At 42.8% G+C, this 24,492-nt stretch overlaps 1 protein-coding gene across 1 annotated transcript in view; it reads left to right on the plus strand.

Moving 5' to 3' along the window:
• The window catches only part of MAN2B2 (mannosidase alpha class 2B member 2), a 341,988-nt gene that overhangs the window by 75,071 nt on the left and 242,425 nt on the right, over positions 1 to 24,492 (plus strand). The gene's annotated exons all lie outside the window — the stretch shown is intronic.

The following is a 24,492-nucleotide window of genomic DNA, read 5'->3' on the forward strand; positions in this document are numbered from 1 at the left end:
CTGAAGAAATTAATTCCCTTTTCTCTTGTTAAGTGTATCCAGTCCACGGATCATCCATTACTTGTGGGATATTCTCCTTCCCAACAGGAAGTTGCAAGAGGATCACCCACAGCAGAGCTGCTATATAGCTCCTCCCCTCACTGCCATATCCAGTCATTCTCTTGCAACTCTCAACAAAGATGGACGTAGTAAGAGGAGAGTGGTGTATTATAGTTAGTTTTTTAACTTCAATCAAAAGTTTGTTATTTTTAAATGGTACCGGAGTGTACTGTTTCATCTCAGGCAGCATTAGAAGAAGAATCTGCCTGTGATTTCTATGATCTTAGCAGAAGTAACTAAGATCCACTGCCGTTCTCACATATTCTGAGGAGTGTGGTAACTTCAGAGGGGGAATGGCATGCAGGTTTTCCTGTAATAAGGTATGTGCAGTTAATATATTTCTAGGGATGGAATTTGTAGAAAAATGCTGCTGATACCGGATTAATGTAAGTTAAGCCTTAAATGCAGTGATAGCGACTGGTATCAGGCTTATTAACAGAGATACATACTCTTATAAAAGTGTAATATAAAGCGTTTGCTGGCATGTTAATCGTTTTTATATATGTTTGGTGACAAAACTTATTGGGGCCTAGTTTTTTTCCACATGGCTGGCTTGATTTTTGCCTAGAAACAGTTTCCTGAAGCTTTCCACTGTTGCAATATGAGTGGGAAGGGCCTATTTTAGTGCTTTTCTGTGCAGATAAAATACTGACAGAGACATTCAGCTTCCCTCTGCATGATACAGGACATCTCTGAAGGGCTCAAAAGGCTTCAAAGTCGTGTTTGAGGAGGGTAACAATCACAGTAGACTGTGGCAGTTGTTGTGACTGTGTTTAAAAAACGTTTTTGTCATTTATTATTCTGTTTTTGTTATTAAGGGGTTAATCATCCATTTGCAAGTGGGTGCAATGCTCTGCTGACTTGTTACATACACTGTAAAAATTTTGTTAGTGTAACTGCCTTTTTTCACTGTTATTTCAAATTTTGTCAAAATTTGTTTCTCTTAAAGGCACAGTAACGTTTTTATATTGCTTGTTAACTTGCTTTAAAGTGTTTTCCAAGCTTGCTAGTCTCATTGCTAGTCTGTACAAACATGTCTGAAACAGAGGATACTTGTTCATTATGTTTAAAAGCCATGGTGGAGCCCCATAGGAGAATGTGTACTAAATGTATTGATTTCACCTTAAACAGTAAAGATCAGTCTTTATCTATAAAAGAATTGTCACCAGAGAGGTCTGTCCAGGGGGAAGTTATGCCGACTAACTCTCCCCACGTGTCGGACCCTTCGCCTCCTGCTCAAGGGACGCACGCTAATATGGCGCCAAGTACATCAGGGACGCCCATAGTGATTACTTTGCAGGACATAGCTGCAATCATGAATAATACCCTGTCAGAGGTATTATCCAGATTGCCTGAATTGAGAGGCAAGCGCGATAGCTCTGGGGTTAGACGAGATACAGAGCGCGTAGATGCTGTAAGAGCCATGTCTGATACTGCGTCACAATATGCAGAACCTGAGGACGGAGAGCTTCAGTCTGTGGGTGACGTCTCTGAATCAGGGAGACCTGATTCAGAGATTTCTAATTTTAAATTTAAGCTTGAGAACCTCCGTGTATTGCTTGGGGAGGTATTAGCTGCTCTGAATGACTGTGACACAATTGCAGTGCCAGAGAAATTGTGTAGGCTGGATAAATACTATGCAGTGCCGGTGAGTACTGATGTTTTTCCAATACCTAAAAGGCTTACAGAAATTATTAGTAAGGAGTGGGATAGGCCCGGTGTGCCCTTTTCCCCACCTCCTATATTTAGAAAAATGCTTCCAATAGATGCCACTACACGGGACTTATGGCAGACTGTCCCTAAGGTGGAGGGAGCAGTTTCTACTTTAGCAAAGCGTACCACTATCCCGGTTGAGGACAGTTGTGCTTTTTCAGATCCAATGGATAAAAAATTAGAGGGTTACCTTAAGAAAATGTTTATTCAACAAGGTTTTATTTTACAGCCCCTTGCATGCATTGCGCCTGTCACTGCTGCGGCGGCATTCTGGTTTGAGGCCCTGGAAGAGGCCATCCATACAGCTCCATTGACTGAAATTGTTGACAAGCTTAGAACTCTTAAGCTAGCTAACTCATTTGTTTCTGATGCCATTGTTCATTTGACTAAACTAACGGCTAAGAATTCCGGATTCGCCATCCAGGCGCGTAGGGCGCTATGGCTCAAATCCTGGTCAGCTGATGTGACTTCAAAGTCTAACTTACTCAACATTCCTTTCAAGGGGCAGACCTTATTCGGGCCTGGTTTGAAAGAAATTATTGCTGACATTACTGGAGGTAAGGGTCATACCCTTCCTCAGGACAGGGCCAAATCAAAGGCCAAACAGTCTAATTTTCGTGCCTTTCGAAATTTCAAGGCAGGTGCAGCATCAACTTCCTCTGCTTCAAAACAAGAGGGAACTTTTGCTCAATCCAAGCAGGCCTGGAAACCTAACCAGTCCTGGAACAAGGGCAAGCAGGCCAGAAAGCCTGCTGCTGCCTCTAAGATGGCATGAAGGAGCGGCCCCCTATCCAACAACGGATCTAGTAGGGGGCAGACTCTCTCTCTTCGCCCAGGCGTGGGCAAGAGATGTTCAGGATCCCTGGGCGTTGGAGATCATATCTCAGGGATATCTTCTGGACTTCAAAGCTTCTCCTCCACAAGGGAGATTTCACCTTTCAAGATTATCTGCAAACCAGATAAAGAAAGAGGCATTCCTAAGCTGCGTACAAGATCTCCTTGTAATGGGAGTGATCCATCCATTTCCGTGGACGGAACAAGGACAGGGGTTTTATTCAAATCTGTTTGTGGTTCCCAAAAAAGAGGGAACCTTCAGACCAATTTTGGATTTAAAGATCCTAAACAAATTCCTCAGAGTTCCGTCATTCAAGATGGAAACTATTCGAACCATTTTACCCATGATCCAAGAGGGTCAGTACATGACCACAGTGGACTTAAAGGATGCCTACCTTCACATTCCGATTCACAAGAATCATCATCAGTTCCTGAGATTTGCCTTTCTAGACAGGCATTACCAATTTGTAGCTCTTCCATTCGGGTTGGCTACAGCCCCAAGAATTTTTACAAAGGTTCTGGGCTCACTTCTGGCGGTCCTAAGACCGCGAGGCATAGCGGTGGCTCCTTACCTGGACGATATCCTGATACAGGCGTCAAGCTTTCAAATTGCCAAAACTCATACAGAGATATTTCTGGCATTCCTGAGGTCGCATGGGTGGAAAGTGAAAGAAGAAAAGAGTTCTCTATCTCCTCTCACGAGGGTTTCCTTCCTAGGGACTCTAATAGATTCTGTAGAAATGAAAATTTACCTGACGGAGTCCAGGTTATCAAAACTTCTAAATGCTTGCCGTGTTCTTCACTCCATTCCGCGCCCCACAGTGGCTCAGTGCATGGAAGTAATCGGCTTAATGGTAGCGGCGATGGACATAGTGCCATTCGCGCGCCTGCATCTCAGACCGCTGCAATTATGCATGCTCAGTCAGTGGAATGGGGATTACACAGATTTGTCCCCTCTACTAAATCTGGATCAGGAAACCAGAGATTCTTTTCTCTGGTGGTTATCTCAGGCCCATCTGTCCAAGGGTATGACCTTTCGCAGACCAGATTGGACACTTGTAACAACAGATGCCAGCCTTCTAGGTTGGGGTGCAGTCTGGAACTCCCTGAAGGCTCAGGGTTCATGGTCTCAGGAGGAGAAACTTCTCCCAATAAATATTCTGGAGTTAAGAGCAATATTCAATGCTCTTCTGGCTTGGCCTCAGCTAGCAACACTGAGGTTCATCAGATTTCAGTCGGACAACATCACGACTGTGGCTTACATCAACCATCAAGGGGGAACCAGGAGTTCCCTAGCGATGTCAGAAGTCTCCAAGATAATTCGCTGGGCAGAGACTCACTCTTGCCACCTGTCAGCGATCCATATCCCAGGTGTAGAGAACTGGGAGGCGGATTTTCTAAGTCGTCAGACTTTTCATCCGGGGGAATGGGAACTACATCCAGAGGTGTTTGCTCAATTGGTTCTCCGTTGGGGCAAACCAGAATTGGATCTCATGGCGTCTCGCCAGAACGCAAAGCTTCCTTGTTACGGGTCCAGGGACCCAGAAGCGACGCTGATAGATGCTCTAGCAGCGCCTTGGTTCTTCAACCTGGCTTATGGGTTTCCACCGTTTCCTCTGCTCCCTCGTCTGATTGCCAAAATCAAACAGGATAGAGCATCGGTGATATTGATAGCGCCTGCGTGGCCACGCAGGACCTGGTATGCAGACCTAGTGGACATGTCATCCTTTCCACCATGGACTCTGCCTCTGAGACAAGACCTTCTAATACAAGGTCCTTTCAATCATCCGAATCTACTTTCTCTGAGACTGACTGCATGGAGATTGAACGCTTAAACCTATCACAGCGTGGCTTCTCCGAGTCAGTAATTGATACCTTAATACAGGCACGAAAGCCTGTCACCAGGAAAATTTACCACAAGATATGGCGTAAATATCTTCATTGGTGTGAATCCAAGAATTACTCATGGAGTAGGGTTAGGATTCCTAGGATATTGTCCTTCCTCCAAGAGGGTTTGGACAAAGGATTATCAGCTAGTTCTTTAAAGGGACAGATTTCTGCTCTGTCTATTCTTTTACACAAGCGTCTGGCAGAAGTTCCAGACGTTCAGGCATTTTGTCAGGCTTTAGTTAGAATTAAGCCTGTGTTTAAACCTGTTGCTCCTCCATGGAGCTTAAACTTGGTTCTTAAAGTTCTTCAAGGGGTTCCGTTTGAACCCCTTCATTCTATTGATATCAAACTTCTTTCATGGAAAGTTCTTTTTCTGATGGCTATTTCCTCGGCTCGAAGAGTCTCGGAGTTATCTGCCTTACATTGTGATTCTCCTTATCTGATCTTTCATTCAGATAAAGTTGTACTGCGTACAAAACCTGGGTTTTTACCTAAGGTGGTTTCTAACAAGAATATCAATCAAGAGATTGTTGTTCCATCATTATGTCCTAATCCTTCTTCAAAGAAGGAACGTCTTTTGCATAATCTAGACATAGTCCGTGCCTTGAAGTTTTACTTACAGGCTACTAAAGATTTTCGCCAAACATCTAACCTGTTTGTTGTTTACTCTGGACAGAGGAGAGGTCAGAAGGCCTCGGCAACCTCTCTTTCTTTTTGGCTTCGGAGTATAATCCGTTTAGCCTATGAGACTGCTGGACAGCAGCCTCCTGAAAGGATTACAGCTCATTCTACTAGAGCTGTGGCTTCCACCTGGGCCTTTAAAAATGAGGCCTCTGTTGAACAGATTTGCAAGGCTGCAACTTGGTCTTCCCTTCATACTTTTTCCAAATTTTCCAAATTTGATACTTTTGCTTCTTCGGAGGCTGTTTTTGGGAGAAAGGTTCTACAGGCAGTGGTTCCTTCCGTTTAAGTTCCTGCCTTGTCCCTCCCATCATCCGTGTACTTTAGCTTTGGTATTGGTATCCCACAAGTAATGGATGATCCGTGGACTGGATACACTTAACAAGAGAAAACATAATTTATGCTTACCTGATAAATTTATTTCTCTTGTATTGTATCCAGTCCACGGCCCGCCCTGTCCTTTTCAGGCAGGTCTAAATTTTAATTAAACTACAGTCACCACTGCACCCTATGGTTTCTCATTTTCTCGGCTTGTTTCGGTCGAATGACTGGATATGGCAGTGAGGGGAGGAGCTATATAGCAGCTCTGCTGTGGGTGATCCTCTTGCAACTTCCTGTTGGGAAGGAGAATATCCCACAAGTAATGGATGATCCGTGGACTGGATACACTACAAGAGAAATAAATTTATCAGGTAAGCATAAATTATGTTTTCGGGTACTTTTCCCTGCAAGCAAGGATTTGGGTTTAGCTGACTCCACGTCAATCTCTTCAGTAGAGTAGTGGTGGCTTTTAAGCAGTTAGGAAGTTGTGAGGTAGTCCTTGCTTTGTTAACTAACACATTGCTGCCCATGCTACAGAAAGCCGGAGTTGGTTACTCTGTTCTTTCTTTTTCTACAGGTCTCTGTAAGGAGTATGTGTCCTTTCACGCCTTGTAAGCTGTCTTCCTGCCGGACAGCTAGACTGCGGGTAAGTGCTTTTGTCTTCTAGGTCTTGAAGACTTGCACTTCAGAAGAATGCCATATGCAGTAGATTTTCTTTGGCAGTGGGCAGGCACATTATGTATGTTGAGACTAGGGGTTAATCTTCCCTTTATTGGGAGGTTTTTCCTCTTTGGGCTAATTTCATTGAAATACTTTATTAGTATGTGTGTGGCTTATGTTTTATACAGGGATTTAAGTATAAACTTAAAATTTGGCAGTTGATTTTCTTTGCTTGCTTAGCTAGAACAGGCTAACTGGCAAACTGCTTGAGTTTAAAACCAGCTGCAGATACTTGCATCTTATGTTGTAGGCAGAGGGAAACGCGCGCGTTTTACTTGCTGCATAGTTTCCCCTCTGCCGGTCATGTGACTTCTCTCTGCTGTCAGAATATTCACGAAGCAGAGCAGCGTCATTGAATTTCAGTCTCTTCAGTGTCGATCTACTATACGATCGTTTTAGAGACTTCTGGCAGCCAAATTGTGTTATTAAAAATTCTTAAAGTTACAGTGTATTAAAAAAAAATCTACAATTTGGGAATTTTTTATTTAGTATCATGGACATGGACCAAAACTGTTTTTTGACAAATGCTTGTTATGCCTAGAGGCACAAATTGTTTTGCCTATGCAATTATGTGCTGCATGTTTAGCTAGAACACTTCAATTTAAAGGTAAATTGTTGTCCTCTGAGCCTAATGTCTCTCAGGATGATGCTGTTCATGCAATGCCACAGCTTTCTCTTCAAACGTCCCAAGCCTCTAAGGCATCACATACAGTGCCCTGCAGTTCCTCTCAGCCTCCTGGAGGAGTTTATTTGCCTGCAGATTTTGCTGCACAGGTATCTTCTGCGGTATCTGCGGCATTATCTGTTTTTCCTATGCTGGAAAAACGCAAGAGGAAAATTAGACATTCAGATAGTAAGGTTTCTGTTCCACCTACTGCTACGCAGGTTGCCCTCCCTCATAAGTCTGATGAGGATACGCCGGTAGCCTCTGAGGGTGAAATCTCAGAATTGGACAGTATTATTCCTTCATCTGATACTGAAGAAGTAAACTTCAGATTTAAGCTTGAACACCTTCATGTACTGTTAAAGGAGGTATTGGCTACTTTGGACAACTCTGATACTTCTATCGTTGTCAACCCTAAGAAGTCTAGTAAACTTAATAAATACTATGATGTTCCTTCCTCTGTGGAAGTTTTTCCTGTCCCAGACTGTGTGACGAAGGTTCTTTCACAGGAATGGGAGAAGTCAGAAGTCATTCCTTTCTCCCCGTCTCCCGTATTTAAAATCTTGTTCAGCTGATGTTACCTCTCAGACCTGGTCTGGCAGAAATAATTTCTGATATTACGGGTGGAAAGAGGTCTTTTCTACCGCAAGACAAGAAAAACAGACTCAAAGGACGTCAAAGTAATTTTCGTTCCTTTCGTAACTTCAAAGGTCAAAAGTCTTTCTCTCCCTCTTCCAAGCAAGAGTAGTTCAAGTCTTCTTGGAAGCCCAATCAGTCTTGGAATAAGGGAAAGCAATCAAACCCTCAGCTGAGTCTAAGTCAGCATGAAGTGTCGGCCCCCGGTCTGGGTTCGGATCAAGTGGGGGCAGACTTTCCCGGTTTTGTCAAGCGTGGAGATGAGATGTCCCAGATCCTTGGGCTGTGGACATAGTATCTAAGGGTTACAAAATAGAATTCAAAACTTTCCCTCCCAGGGACAGATTCCACCTCTCAAGATTATCTGCAGACCAGGTAAAAAGAGAAGAATTCTTGAACTGCGTTCAGGACCTTTCCTCCCTGGGAGTGATTGTTCCAGTTCCAGTAAGGGAACAGGGTCTAGGATTCTATTCAAATCTGTTCGTGGTTCCCAAAAAAGAGGGAACTTTTCGACCCATTTTATACCTAAAGTGCCTTTACAAGTTTCTCAGGGTACCGTCCTTCAAAATGGAAACCATTTGTTCCATTCTTCCTTTGGTCCAAGAGGGTCAGTTCATGACGACCATAGACCTGAAGGACACGTATCTTCATGTTTCCATCTACAGGAAGCATAAAAAATTCCTGAGATTCACTTTCTAGACAAACACTTTAAGTTTGTGGCTCTTCCATTTGGCCTTGCCACAGCTCCCAGAATTTCTCAAAGGTTCTGGGGGCTCTCTTGGCATTGATTAGGTCTCGGGGAATTGCAGTGGCGCCATACCTAGACGACATATTGGTTCAGGCGCCATCTTTTCAACAAGCAAACTCTCATACAGAGATCTTGTTGTCTTTTCTACGTACCCACGGTTGGAAAGTGAATCTGGAAAAGAGTTCCCTTGTTCCAGCTACAAGGGTGGTTTTCTTAGGGCCTGTAATAGATTCCCTATCTATGAAAAAATTTCTGACGGAGGTCAGAAAATCCAAAATTCTCTCCTCTTGCCTCTTTCTTCAGTCTACTGTTCGGCCATCAGTGGCTCAATGTATGGAGGTAATTGGTCTGATAGTCGCTTCCATGGACATCATTCCCTTTGCTCGATTCCATTTGAGAGCTCTGCAATTATGCATGCTCAGACAAAGAAACGGAGACCATTCGGATCTGTCTCAGAGGATAGATCTAGACCAGTTGACAAGAAACTCTCTCCCGTGGTGGCTTTCTCTGGACCATCTGTCTCAGGGCACATGCTTCCGGAGACCTTCCTGGGTGATTGTGACCACGGACGCCAGCCTGCTAGGCTGGGGAGCAGTCTGGGACTCGTTAAAGGCGCAGGGACTATGGACTCGGGAGGAGTCTGCTCTCCCCATAAACACAAGCGTCTGGCGGATGTGCCAGATGTTCAATCTTTTTGTCAGGCCCTGGTCAGAATCAGGCCGGTTTTTAAACCTCTTGCTCCTCCTTGGAGCCTTAATCTTGTTCTTAAAGTTTTGCAGCAGGCTCCATAGATATTAAGTTGCTATCTTGGAAGGTTTTATTTATTATTGCTATCTCTTCTGCTCGGAGAGTTTCGTAACTCTCGGCTTTGCAGTGTGATTCGTCTTACCTTATCTTTCATGCGGATAAGGCGTTTCTTCCTACTAAATTGGGGTTTCTTCCTAAAGTGGTTTCGGATAGAAATATTAATCAGGAAATTGTTGTTCCTTCTCTCTGTCCCAATCCTCCTCCTCATAAAAAAATGTATTTTGCACAACTTGAATGTTGTGTGTGCTCTAAAATTCTACCTACTGACGACTAAGGATTTTCGCCAGTCTTCTGTCCTGTTTGTTTGTTTCTCAGGAAGCGTAAGGGTCAGAAGGTTAGAAGTATGATTTGCTTTGCTTATGAGACTGCTGGACAGCAGCCTCCTGAGAGAATTAATTTCATTCCATTAGGGCTGTCTCCTCTTCTTGGGCTTTCAAAGATTAAGCTTCTGTGGAACAGCTTTGCAAGGCTGCAACTTGGTCCTCTCTGCATACTTTTTCCAAATTTGATACTTTTGCCTCGGCTGAGGCCTCTTTTGGGAGAAAGGTTCTTCAAGCGGTGGTGCCTTCTGTTTAGGTCTGCCTGTTTTGTTCTCCCTGCCTGTTCATTCTGTGTCCTCTAGCTTGGGTATTGGTTCCCACTAGTAAATGAATGACATTGTGGACTCTCCATATCTTATGAAAGAAAACAAAATTTATGCTTACCTGATAAATTTCTTTCTTTCCGGATATGGAGAGTCCACAACCCCACCCTTTATTAAGACAGTTCTTTTTTACTAAACCTCAGGCACCTCTACACCTTTGTGTTATTCTTTTCTTTCATGTAATTAGCAAGAGTCCATGAGCTAGTGACGTATGGGATATACATTCCTACCAGGAGGGGCAAAGTTTCCCAAACCTCAAAATGCCTATAAATACACCCCTCACCACACCCACAATTCAGTTTTACAAACTTTGCCTCCTATGGAGGTGGTGAAGTAAGTTTGTGCTAGATTCTACGTTGATATGCGCTCCGCAGCAAGTTGGAGCCCGGTTTTCCTCTCAGCGTGCAGTGAATGTCAGAGGGATGTGAGGAGAGTATTGCCTATTTGAATGCAGTGATCTCCTTCTACGGGGTCTATTTCATAGGTTCTCTGTTATCGGTCGTAGAGATTCATCTCTTACCTCCCTTTTCAGATCGACGATATACTCTTATTTATATACCATTACCTCTGCTGATTCTCGTTTCAGTACTGGTTTGGCTTTCTACAAACATGTAGATGAGTGTCCTGGGGTAAGTAAATCTTATTTTCTGTGACACTCTAAGCTATGGTTGGGCACTTTGTTTATAAAGTTCTAAATATATGTATTCAAACATTTATTTGCCTTGACTCAGAATGTTCAACATTCCTTATTTTCAGACAGTCAGTTTCATATTTGGGATAATGCATTTGAATTATTCATTTTTTCTTACCTTCAAAAATTTGACTCTTTTTTTCCCTGTGGGCTGTTAGGCTCGCGGGGGCTGAAAATGCTTCATTTAATTGCGTCATTCTTGGCGCGGACTTTTTTGGCGCAAAAAATCTTTTCCGTTTCCGGCGTCATACGTGTCGCCGGAAGTTGCGTCATTTTTTGACGTTATTTTGCGCCAAAAATGTCGGCGTTCCGGATGTGGCGTCATTTTTGGCGCCAAAAGCATTTAGGCGCCAAATAATGTGGGCGTCTGATTTGGCGCTAAAAAAATATGGGCGTCGCTTTTGTCTCCACATTATTTAAGTCTCATTTTTCATTGCTTCTGGTTGCTAGAAGCTTGTTCTTTGGCATTTTTTCCCATTCCTGAAACTGTCATTTAAGGAATTTGATCAATTTTGCTTTATATGTTGTTTTTTCTCTTACATATTGCAAGATGTCTCACGTTGCATCTGAGTCAGAAGATACTTCAGGAAAATCGCTGTCTAGTGCTGGATCTACCAAAGCTAAGTGTATCTGCTGTAAACTTTTGGTAGCTATTCCTCCGGCTGTTGTTTTGTATTAATTGTCATGACAAACTTGTTAATGCAGATAATATTTCCTTTAGTAAAGTACCATTGCCTGTTGCAGTTCCTTCAACATCTAAGGTGCAGAATGTTCCTGATAACATAAGAGATTTTGTTTCTGAATCCATCAAGAAGGCTATGTCTGTTATTTCTCCTTCTAGTAAACATAAAAAATCTTTTAAAACTTCTCTCCCTACAGATGAATTTTTAAATGAACATCATCATTCTGATTCTGATGACTCTTCTGGTTCAGAGGATTCTGTCTCAGAGATTGATGCTGATAAATCTTCATATTTATTTAAAATGGAATTTATTCGTTGTTTACTTAAAGAAGTACTAATTGCTTTAGAAATAGAGGATTCTGGTCCTCTTGATACTAATTCTAAACGTTTAGATAAGGTATTTAAATCTCCTGTGGTTATTCCAGAAGTTTTTCCTGTTCCTAATGCTATTTCTGAAGTAATTTCCAAAGAATGGGATAAATTGGGTAATTCATTTACTCCTTCTAAATGTTTTAAAGCAATTATATCCTGTGCCGTCTGACAGATTAGAATTTTGGGACAAAATCCCTAGAGTTGATGGGCTATTTCTACCCTTGCTAAACGTACTACTATTCCTACGTCAGATGGTACTTCGTTTAAGGATCCTTTAGATAGGAAAATTGAATCCTTTCTAAGAAAAGCTCTATTTGTTATCTTTTCCGGTTCTAGAAAAGGCCAGAAAGCTTCTGCCATTTCTTTGGCATCTTGGTTGAAATCTTTAATTCATCTTGCCTATGTTGAGTGGGGTAAAACTCCGCCTCAGAGGATTACAGCTCATTCTACTAGGTCAGTTTCTACTTCCTGGGCGTTTAGGAATGAAGCTTCGATTGATCAGATTTGCAAAGCAGCAACTTGGTCCTCTTTGCATACTTTTACTAAATTCTACCATTTTGATGTATTTCCTTCTTCTGAAGCAGTTTTTGGTAGAAAAGTACTTCAGGCAGCGGTTTCAGTTTGAATCTTCTGCTTATGTTTTTCATTAAACTTTATTTTGGGTGTGGATCATTTTCAGCAGGAATTGGCTGTCTTTATTTTATCCCTCCCTCTCTAGTGACTCTTGTGTGGAAAGATCCACATCTTGGGTAATCATTATCCCATACGTCACTAGCTCATGGACTCTTGCTAATTACATGAAAGAAAACATAATTTCTCTTGTTAAGTGTATCCAGTCCACGGATCATCCATTACTTATGGGATATTAACTCCTCCCCAACAGGAAGTGCAAGAGGATTCACCCAGCAGAGCTGCTATATAGCTCCTCCCCTAACTGCCATTACCAGTCATTCTCTTGCACCCAACGACTAGATAGGATGTGTGAGAGGACTATGGTGATTATATTTAGTTTTATACCTTCAATCAAAAGTTTGTTATTTTATAATAGCACCGGAGTGTGTTATTCCTTCTCTGGTAGAATTTGAAGAAGAATCTACCTGAGTTTTTACTATGATTTTAGCCGGCGTAGTTAAGATCATATTGCTGTTTCTCGGCCATCTGAGGAGAGGTAAACTTCAGATCAGGGGACAGCGGGCAGATTAATCTGCAAAGAGGTATGTAGCAGCTTATTATTTTCTGACAATGGAATTGATGAGAAAATTCTGCCATACCGATATAATGTAAACTCAGCCTTAAATGCAGTAGCAGCAACTGGTATCAGGCTGTCATGTATGTATATTTTACACTTCAGTATTCTGGGGAATGGCACTTCACTGGAATTATACTGTGTGCATAAGACTTTAGCCTAATTTGCAGGGACTGGCAACAGGCTCTTTAATAACACTTAATTTATGTTAAACGTTTTTTGCTGGCATGTAAAATCGTTTCATTTTCTGAGGTACTGGGTGAATAAAATGTTTTGGGCATTATTTTTTCCACTTGGCAGTTGTTTTATTTAATTTATGACAGTTTACTGATCTCTCTCACTGTTGTGTGTGAGGGGGAGGTCAAAAAATTCAGTCAGAAGCTCATTGTATTTCCTGCATGATCCGGTTAATCTCTACAGAACTCAGGGGTCTTCAAAACTTGTTTTGAGGGAGGTAATCATTCACAGCAGAGCTGTGAGATTGTAGTTGACTGTGATAAAAAACGTTTATTTCTGTAACTTTTTTTTTTTCTGCTATCAGGGTTAGTTATCCTTCGCTAATGGGAACAAGCCTTTGCTAAAATTGTGTTTTTTACAAAGATTTGATGCTATAACCTTTCAGTTTATTAACTTTCAACTGTCATAACTCTTTCTGTGCTTCTTATAGGCACAGTACGTTTTCATATTATAGTAAATTACTTGAAAAGTATTTCCAAGTTGCTAGTTTATTTGCTAGTGTGTTAAACATGTCTGATTCAGAGGAAGACATCTGTGCTATATGTGCTAATGCCAAAGTGGAGCCCAATAGAAATTTATGTACTAACTGTATTGATGCTACTTTAAATAAAAGTCAATCTGTACAAATTGAACACATTTCACCAAACAACGAGGGGAGAGTTATGCCGACTAACTCGCCTCACGTGTCAGTACCTGCATCTCCCGCTCGGGGGGTGCGTGATATTGTGGCGCCGAGTACATCTGGGCGGCCATTACAAATCACATTACAGGATATGGCTACTGTTATGACTGAAGTTTTGGCTAAATTACCAGAACTAAGAGGTAAGCGTGATCACTCTGGGGTGAGAACAGAGTGCGCTGATAATGTTAGGGCCATGTCAGATACTGCGTCACAACTTGCAGAACATGAGGACGGAGAGCTTCATTCTGCGGCTGACGGTTCTGATCCAAACAGATTGGATTCAGATATTTCAAATTTTAAATTTAAGCTGGAAAACATCCGTGTATTACTAGGGGAGGTGTTAGCGGCTCTGAATGATTGTAACACAGTTGCAATACCAGAAAAAATGTGTAGGTTGGATAAATATTTTGCGGTACCGTCGAGTACTGACGTTTTTCCTATACCTAAGAGACTTACTGAAATTGTTACTAAGGAGTGGGATAGACCCGGTGTGCCGTTCTCACCCCCTCCGATATTTAGAAAGATGTTTCCAATAGACACCACCACACGGGACTTATGGCAAACGATCCCTAAGGTGGAGGGAGCAGTTTCTACTTTAGCTAAGCGTACCACTATCCCGGTGGAGGATAGCTGTGCCTTTTCAGATCCAATGGATAAAAAGTTAGAGGGTTACCTTAAGAAAATGTTTGTTCAACAAGGTTTTATATTGCAACCCCTTGCATGCATTGCGCCTGTCACGGCTGCAGCAGCATTTTGGTTTGAGTCTCTGGAAGGGACACTTGAATCAGCTCCATTAGATGAGATTACACACAGGCTTAAAGCTCTTAAGTTAGCTAACTCATTTATTTCAGATGCCGTAGTACATTTAACTAAGCTTACGGCTAAGAATTCCGGATTCGCCATTCAGGCGCGCAGAGCACTGTGGCTAAAATCCTGGTCAGCTGACGTTACTTCTAAGTCTAAATTACTTAATATACCTTTCAAAGGGCAGACCTTATTCGGGCCCGGATTGAAAGAAATTATCGCTGACATTACAGGAGGTAAAGGCCATGCCCTGCCTCAAGACAGAGCCAAACCTAAGGCTAGACAATCTAATTTTCGTTCCTTTCGGAATTTCAAAGCAGGAGCAGCATCAACTTCCTCTGCTCCAAAACAAGAAGGATCTGTTGCTCGCTACAGACAAGGCTGGAGACCTAACCAGTCCTGGAACAAGGGCAAGCAGGCCAGGAAACCTGCTGGTGCCCCTAAAACAGCATGAATTGAGGGCCCCCGATCCGGGAACGGATCTAGTGGGGGGCAGACTTTCTCTCTTCGCCCAGGCTTGGGCAAGAGATGTCCAGGATCCCTGGGCGCTAGAGATAATATCTCAGGGATACCTTCTGGACTTCAAATACTCTCCCCCAAGAGAGAGATTTCATCTGTCAAGGTTGTCAACAAACCAAATAAAGAAAGAGGCGTTTCTACGCTGCGTACAAGAGCTTTTATTAATGGGAGTAATCCATCCAGTTCCACGGTCGGAACAGGGACAAGGGTTTTACTCAAATCTGTTTGTGGTTCCCAAAAAAGAGGGAACTTTCAGGCCAATCCTGGATTTAAAGATCCTAAACAAATTCCTAAGAGTTCCATCGTTCAAAATGGAGACTATTCGGACAATTTTACCCATGATCCAAAAGGGTCAGTACATGACCACAGTGGATTTAAAGGATGCTTACCTTCACATACCGATTCACAAAGATCATTACCGGTATCTAAGGTTTGCCTTTCTAGACAGGCATTACCAGTTTGTAGCTCTTCCATTCGGATTGGCTACGGCTCCGAGAATCTTCACAAAGGTTCTGGGTGCTCTTCTGGCGGTACTAAGACCGCGAGGAATTGCGGTAGCTCCGTACCTAGACGACATTCTGATACAAGCTTCAAGCTTTCAAACTGCCAAGTCTCATACAGAGTTAGTACTGGCATTTCTAAGGTCGCATGGATGGAAGGTGAACGAAAAGAAGAGTTCTCTCTTTCCACTCACAAGAGTTCCCTTCTTGGGGACTCTTATAGATTCTGTAGAAATGAAGATTTACCTGACAGAAGACAGGTTAACAAAGCTTCAAAATGCATGCCGTGTCCTTCATTCCATTCAACACCCGTCAGTAGCTCAATGCATGGAGGTGATCGGCTTAATGGTAGCAGCAATGGACATAGTACCCTTTGCACGCCTACATCTCAGACCGCTGCAATTGTGCATGCTAAGTCAGTGGAATGGGGATTACTCAGACTTGTCCCCTACTCTGAATCTGGATCAAGAGACCAGAAATTCTCTTCTATGGTGGCTTTCTCGGCCACATCTGTCCAGGGGGATGCCATTCAGCAGGCCGGACTGGACAATTGTAACAACAGACGCCAGCCTACTAGGTTGGGGCACTGTCTGGAATTCTCTGAAGGCTCAGGGACAATTGAATCAGGAGGAGAGTCTCCTACGAATAAACATTCTGGAATTGAGAGCAGTTCTCAATGCCCTTCTGGCTTGGCCCCAGTTAACAACTCGGGGGTTCATCAGGTTTCAGTCGGACAACATCACGACTGTAGCTTACATCAACCATCAGGGAGGGACAAGAAGCTCCCTAGCAATGATGGAAGTATCAAAGATAATTCGCTGGGCAGAGTCTCACTCTTGCCACCTGTCAGCAATCCACATCCCGGGAGTGGAGAACTGGGAGGCGGATTTCTTAAGTCGTCAGACTTTTCATCCGGGGGAGTGGGAACTTCATCCGGAGGTCTTTGCCCAAATACTTCGACGTTGGGGCAAACCAGAGATAGATCTCATGGCGTCTCGACAGAACGCCAAGCTTCCTTGTTACGGGTCCAGATCCAGGGATCCGGGAGCGGTTCTGATAGATGCTTTGACAGCACCTTGGACCTTCGGGATGGCTTATGTGTTTCCACCCTTCCCGATGCTTCCTCGATTGATTGCCAGAATCAAACAGGAGAGAGCATCAGTGATTCTAATAGCGCCTGCATGGCCACGCAGGACTTGGTATGCAGATCTAGTGGACATGTCATCCTGTCCACCTTGGTCGCTACCTCTGAAACAGGACCTTCTGATCCAGGGTCCCTTCAAACATCAAAATCTAATTTCTCTGAAGCTGACTGCTTGGAAATTGAACGCTTGATTTTATCAAAGCGTGGTTTTTCTGAGTCAGTTATTGATACCTTAATACAGGCTAGGAAGCCTGTTACCAGAAAGATTTACCATAAGATATGGCGCAAATACTTATATTGGTGCGAATCCAAGAGTTACTCATGGAGTAAGGTTAGGATTCCGAGGATATTGTCTTTTCTACAAGAAGGTTTAGAAAAGGGTTTATCCGCTAGTTCCTTAAAGGGACAGATTTCAGCTCTGTCCATTCTTTTACACAAACGTCTGTCAGAAGTTCCGGACGTTCAAGCTTTTTGTCAGGCTTTAGCTAGGATCAAGCCTGTGTTTAAAACTGTTGCTCCACCATGGAGTTTGAACTTAGTTCTTAATGTTTTACAGGGGGTTCCGTTTGAACCCCTTCATTCCATTGATATCAAGTTGTTATCTTGGAAAGTTCTGTTTTTAATGGCGATTTCCTCGGCTCGAAGAGTCTCTGAGTTATCTGCCTTACATTGTGATTCTCCTTATCTGATTTTTCATTCAGACAAGGTAGTTCTGCGTACTAAACCTGGGTTCCTACCTAAGGTGGTCACTAACAGGAATATCAATCAAGAGATTGTGGTTCCATCTTTGTGTCCTAATCCTTCTTCGAAAAAGGAACGTCTGCTACACAATCTAGATGTAGTCCGTGCCCTGAAATTTTATCTACAGGCAACTAAGGATTTTCGACAAACGTCTTCCCTGTTTGTCGTTTATTCTGGTCAGAGGAGAGGTCAAAAAGCTTCGGCTACCTCTCTCTCCTTTTGGCTTCGTAGCATAATACGGTTAGCCTATGAGACTGCTGGACAGCAGCCTCCTGAAAGAATTACAGCACATTCTACTAGAGCTGTGGCTTCCACTTTGGGCCTTTAAGAATGAGGCTTCTGTTGAACAGATTTGCAAGGCTGCAACTTGGTCTTCTCTTCATACTTTTTCCAAATTTTACAAATTTGACACTTTTGCTTCTTCGGAGGCTGTTTTTGGGAGAAAGGTTCTTCAGGCAGTGGTTCCTTCCGTATAAAGAGCCTGCCTGTCCCTCCCGTCATCCGTGTACTTTAGCTTTGGTATTGGTATCCCATAAGTAATGGATGATCCGTGGACTGGATACACTTAACAAGAGAAAACATAATTTATGCTTACCTGATAAATTTATTTCTCTTGTAGTGTATCCAGTCCACGGCCCGCCCTGTCACTTTAAGGCAGGTAATTTTTCCATTAAACTACAGTCACCACTGCACCCTATGGTTTTCCTTTCTCTGCATGTTTTCGGTCGAATGACTGGTAATGGCAGTTAGGGGAGGAGCTATATAGCAGCTCTGCTGGGTGAATCCTCTTGCACTTCCTGTTGGGGAGGAGTTAATATCCCATAAGTAATGGATGATCCGTGGACTGGATACACTACAAGAGAAATAAATTTATCAGGTAAGCATAAATTATGTTTTATGTAAGAACTTACCTGATAAATTCATTTCTTTCATATTAGCAAGAGTCCATGAGGCCCGCCCTTTTTTTGTGGTGGTTATGATTTTTGTATAAAGCACAATTATTCCAGTTCCTTATTTTATATGCTTTCGCACTTTTTTATCACCCCACTTCTTGGCTATTCGTTAAACTGAATTGTGGGTGTGGTGAGGGGTGTATTTATAGGCATTTTGAGGTTTGGGAATCTTTGCCCCTCCTGGTAGGAATGTATATCCCATACGTCACTAGCTCATGGACTCTTGCTAATATGAAAGAAATGAATTTATCAGGTAAGTTCTTACATAAATTATGTTTTTTTCATTTCCCTTTGGTTGAGGGACTGGGGATTATGGGTAGGGGAGTGACACTTAACAGCTTTGTTGTGGTGCTCTTTGCCTCCTCCTGCTGGCCAGGAGTGATATTCCCACTAGTAATTGAATGACGTTGTGCACTCTCCATATCCGGAAAGAAAGAAATTTATCAGCTAAGCATAAGTTTTGTTATTTCTAATGTATGATATGCTAAACATTGTATTATCTGTCTGATTTAAAGGGACATGAAACCCAAAATCTTTCTTCCATGATTCAGATAGAGCAGTGTTCCTAAAGTACCCCCAACAGGCCAATTTTCTTTATAGCTGAACCAGTGCACAGCTGAACTAATCAGCTGATCAGTAACACCATGGTTACTATTTCTCCAACATTGGTGTGTCCGGTCCACGGCGTCATCCTTACTTGTGGGATATTCTCTTCCATAACAGGAAATGGCAAAGAGTCCCAGCAAAGCTGGTCACATGATCCCTCCTAGGCTCCGCCCACCCCAGTCATTCTCTTTGCCGTTGCACAGGCAACATCTCCACGGAGATGATTAAGAGTTTTTTGGTGTTTAAATGTAGTTTTTATTCTTCTATCAAGTGTTTGTTATTTTAAAATAGTGCTGGTATGTACTATTTACTCTGAAACAGAAAAGGATGAAGATTTCTGTTTGTAAGAGGAAGATGATTTTAGCAGACAGTAACTAAAATCGGTTGCTGTTTCCACATAGGACTGTTGAGATGAAGTAACTTCAGTTGGGGGAAACAGTTAGCAGACTTTTCTGCTTAAGGTATGACTAGCCATATTTCTAACAAGACTGTGTAATGCTGGAAGGCTGTCATTTCCCCTCATGGGGACCGGTAAGCCATTTTCTTAGTCAAAAACAAACAGAATAAAGGGCTTATTATGGGTTAAAAAAACTGGTAGACATTTTTATGGGCTAAATCGATTGCTTTATTTGTGCATATTATTCAAATTTAGGCTAACAATTGACATTTATAATCTTGGGGAACGTTTATAAAACGGCAGGCACTGTATTGGACACCTTTTTCAGTCAGGGGGCCTTTCTAGTCATAGACTGAGCCTCATTTTCGCGCCATTAATGCGCAGTTGTTTTTTGAGAGCAGGGCATGCAGATGCATGTGTGAGGATCTAAGAATCTCTGAAAAAGCTTTTAGAAGGCGTCATTTGGTATCGTATTCCCCTCAGGGCTTGGTTGGGTCTTAGCAAAGACTGTATCTGGGACTGTATAGGGGTTAAATTGAAAAACGGCTCCGGTTCTGTTATTTTAAGGGTTAAAGCTCTGAAATTTGGTGTGCAATACTTTTAAGGCTTTAAGACACTGTGGTGAAAATTTGGTAATTATTGAACAATTCCTTCATACTTTTTCACATATTCAGTAATAAAGTGTTTTCTGTTTGAAATTTAAAGTGACAGTAACGGTTTTATTTTAAAACGTTTTTTGTGCATTGTTGACAAGTTTAAGCCTGTTTAACATGTCTGTACCTTCAAATAAGCTATGTTCTATATGTTTGAAAGCAAATGTGTCTCCCCATTTAAATTTATGTGATAATTGTGCCATAGCGTCCAAACAGAGTAAGGACAGTACTGCCACAAATAATGATATTGCCCAAGATGATTCCTCAAATTAGGGGAGTAAACATGATACTACATCATCTCCTACTGTGTCTACACCAGTTTTGCCCATGCAGGAGGCCCCTAGTACATCTAGTGCGCCAATACTTATTACCATGCAACAATTAACGGCTGTAATGGATAACTCCATAGCAAATCTTTTATCCAAAATGCCTACTTATCAGAGAAAGCGCGATTGCTCTGTTTTAAACACTGAAGAGCAAGAGGACGCTGATGATAATTGTTCTGTCATACCCTCACACCAATCTGAAGGGGCCATGAGGGAGGTTTTGTCTGAGGGAGAAAATTCAGATTCAGGGAAAATTTCTCATCAAGCTGAACCTGATGTTGTGACATTTAAATTTAAATTAGAACATCTCCGCGCACTGCTTAAGGAGGTGTTATCTACTCTGGATGATTGTGACAATTTGGTCATTCCAGAGAAATTATGCAAGATGGACAGGTTCCTAGAGGTTCCGGTGCCCCCCGACGCTTTTCCTATACCCAAGCGGGTGGCGGACATAGTAAATAAAGAGTGGGAAAAGCCCGGCATACCTTTTGTTCCTCCCCCTATATTTAAGAAATTATTTCCTATGGTCGACCCCAGAAAGGACTTATGGCAGACAGTCCCCAAGGTCGAGGGGGCAGTTTCTACTCTAAACAAACGCACTACTATTCCTATCGAAGATAGTTGTGCTTTCAAAGATCCTATGGATAAAAAATTGGAAGGTTTGCTTAAAAGGATTTTTGTACAGCAAGGCTACCTTCTACAACCAATTTCATGCATTGTTCCTGTCACTACGGCAGCGTGGTTCTGGTTCGAGGAACTAGAAAAGTCGCTCAGTAGAGAAACTCCATATGAGGAGGTTATGGACAGAGTTCACGCACTTAAATTGGCTAACTCTTTTATTTTAGATGCCGCTTTGCAATTAGCAAAATTAGCGGCGAAAAATTCAGGGTTTGCTATTGTGGCGCGCAGAGCGCTTTGGCTAAAGTCTTGGTCAGCGGATGTGTCATCCAAGACAAAATTACTCAACATTCCTTTCAAAGGTAAAACTTTATTTGGACCTGATTTGAAAGAGATTATTTCAGACATCACTGGGGGAAAGGGCCACGCCCTTCCACAGGATAGGTCTTTTAAGGCTAAAAATAAGCCTAATTTTCGTCCCTTTCGCCGAAATGGACCAGCCTCTAATTCTGCATCCTCTAAGCAAGAGGGTAATACCTCACAACCCAAACCAGCCTGGAAACCAATGCAAGGCTGGAACAAGGGTAAGCAGGCCAAGAAGCCTGCCACTGCTAACAAGACAGCATGAAGGAGTAGCCCCCGATCCGGGACCGGATCTGGTGGGGGACAGACTCTCTCTCTTTGCTCAGGCTTGGGCAAGAGATGTTCAGGATCCTTGGGCGCTAGAAATAGTTTCTCAAGGTTATCTCCTGGAATTCAAGGAACTACCCCCAAGGGGAAGGTTCCACAAGTCTCACTTATCCTCAAACCAAATAAAGAGACAGGCATTCTTACATTGTGTAGAAGACCTGTTAAAGATGGGAGTGATACACCCAGTTCCAATAAAGGAACAAGGAATGGGATTTTATTCCAATCTGTTCGTAGTTCCCAAAAAAGAGGGAACGTTCAGACCAATTTTGGATTTGAAGATCCTAAACAAATTTCTCAGGGTACCATCGTTCAAAATGGAAACTATTCGAACGATTCTACCCACCATCCAGGAAAGTCAATTTATGACTACCGTGGATCTAAAGGATGCGTACCTACATATCCCTATCCACAAGGAACATCATCAGTTCCTAAGGTTCGCTTTTCTGGACAAACATTACCAGTTTGTGGCTCTTCCATTCGGATTAGCCACTGCTCCAAGGATTTTCACAAAGGTGCTAGGGTCCCTTTTAGCGGTTCTAAGACCAAGGGGCATTGCAGTAGTACCTTATTTGGACGACATTCTAATACAAGCGTCGTCCCTGTCAAAGGCAAAGGCTCATACGGACATCGTTCTAGCCTTTCTCACATCTCACGGATGGAAGGTGAACAAAGAAAAGAGTTCTCTGTCCCCGTCAACAAGAGTTCCCTTCTTGGGAACAATAATAGATTCCTTAGAAATGAGGATTTTTCTGACAGAGGTCAGAAAATCAAAACTTCTAAGCTCTTGTCAAGTGCTTCATTCTGTTCCTCGTCCTTCCATAGCGCTGTGCATGGAAGTAATAGGATTGATGGTTGCAACAATGGACATAGTTCCTTTTGCACAAATTCATCTAAGACCATTACAACTGTGCATGCTCAAACAGTGGAATGGTGATTATACAGACTTGTCTCCAATGATTCAAGTAGATCAAAAGACCAGAGATTCACTCCGTTGGTGGCTGACCCTGGACCATCTGTCCCAGGGAATGAGCTTCCGCAGGCCGGAGTGGGTCATTGTCACGACCGACGCCAGTCTAGTGGGCTGGGGTGCGGTCTGGGAATCCCTGAAAGCTCAGGGTCTATGGTCTCGGGAAGAGTTTCTTCTCCCGATAAACATTCTGGAACTGAGAGCGATATTCAATGCTCTCATAGCTTGGCCTCAACTAGCAAAGGCCAAATTCATAAGGTTCCAATCAGACAACATGACGACTGTTGCTTATATCAATCATCAAGGGGGAACAAAGAGTTCCCTGGCGATGAAAGAAGTGACCAAAATAATTCAATGGGCGGAGGATCACTCCTGCCACTTGTCTGCGATCCACATCCCAGGAGTGGAAAATTGGGAAGCGGATTTTCTGAGTCGTCAGACATTTCATCCGGGGGAGTGGGAACTCCATCCGGAAATCTTTGCCCAAATAACTCAATTATGGGGCATTCCAGACATGGATCTGATGGCGTCTCGTCAGAACTTCAAGGTTCCTTGCTACGGGTCCAGATCCAGGGATCCCAAGGCGACTCTAGTAGATGCACTAGTAGCTCCTTGGACTTTCATCCTAGCTTACGTATTCCCACCGTTTCCTCTCATTCCCAGGCTGGTAGCCAGGATCAATCAGGAGAGGGCCTCGGTGATCTTGATAGCTCCTGCGTGGCCACGCAGGACTTGGTATGCAGACCTGTTGAATATGTCATCGGCTCCACCATGGAAGCTACCTTTGAGACAGGACCTTCTTGTTCAAGGTCCATTCGAACACCCAAATCTGGTCTCCCTCCAACTGACGGCTTGGAGATTGAACGCTTGATTCTATCAAAGCGTGGGTTTTCAGATTCGGTGATAGATACTCTGGTTCAGGCCAGAAAACCTGTATCTAAAAAAATATATCTGTTGGTGTGAATCCAAAGGATTCCCATGGAATAAGATAAAAATTCCTAAGATTCTCTCCTTTCTTCAAGAAGGTTTGGAGAAAGGATTATCTGCAAGTTCTCTAAAGGGACAGATCTCTGCTTTATCTGTCTTACTACACAAAAGACTGGCATCTGTGCCAGATGTTCAAGCATTTGTTCAGGCTCTGGTTAGGATCAAGCCTGTTTACAGACCTTTGACTCCTCCCTGGAGTCTAAATCTAGTTCTTTCAGTTCTTCAAGGGGTTCCGTTTGAACCCTTACATTCCATAGATATTAAGTTACTATCTTGGAAAGTTTTGTTTTTGGTTGCAATTTCTTCTGCTAGAAGAGTTTCAGAGTTATCTGCTCTGCAGTGTTCTCCTCCTTATCTGGTGTTCCATGCAGATAAGGTGGTTTTGCGTACTAAGCCTGGTTTTCTTCCTAAAGTTGTTTCTAACAAAAATATTAACCAGGAGATAGTTGTACCTTCTTTGTGTCCGAATCCAGTTTCAAAGAAGGAACGTTTGTTACACAATTTGGACGTTGTCCGTGCTCTAAAGTTCTATTTAGAGGCTACTAAAGATTTCAGACAAACATCTTCCTTGTTTGTTGTTTATTCTGGTAAAAGGAGAGGTCAAAAAGCGACTTCTATCTCTCTTTCCTTTTGGCTTAAAAGCATCATCCGATTGGCTTATGAGACTGCCGGACGGCAGCCTCCTGAAAGAATCACAGCTCACTCCACTAGGGCTGTGGCTTCCACATGGGCCTTCAAGAACGAGGCTTCTGTTGACCAGATATGTAAGGCAGCGACTTGGTCTTCACTGCACACTTTTGCCAAATTTTACAAATTTGATACTTTTGCTTCTTCGGAGGCTATTTTTGGGAGAAAGGTTTTGCAAGCTGTGGTTCCTTCCGTTTAGGTGACCTGATTTGCTCCCTCCCTTCATCCGTGTCC

The sequence above is a fragment of the Bombina bombina genome, chromosome 2 (genome assembly GCF_027579735.1).
Source record: "Bombina bombina isolate aBomBom1 chromosome 2, aBomBom1.pri, whole genome shotgun sequence".
In the NCBI taxonomy this organism is placed as follows: Eukaryota; Metazoa; Chordata; class Amphibia; order Anura; family Bombinatoridae; genus Bombina; species Bombina bombina.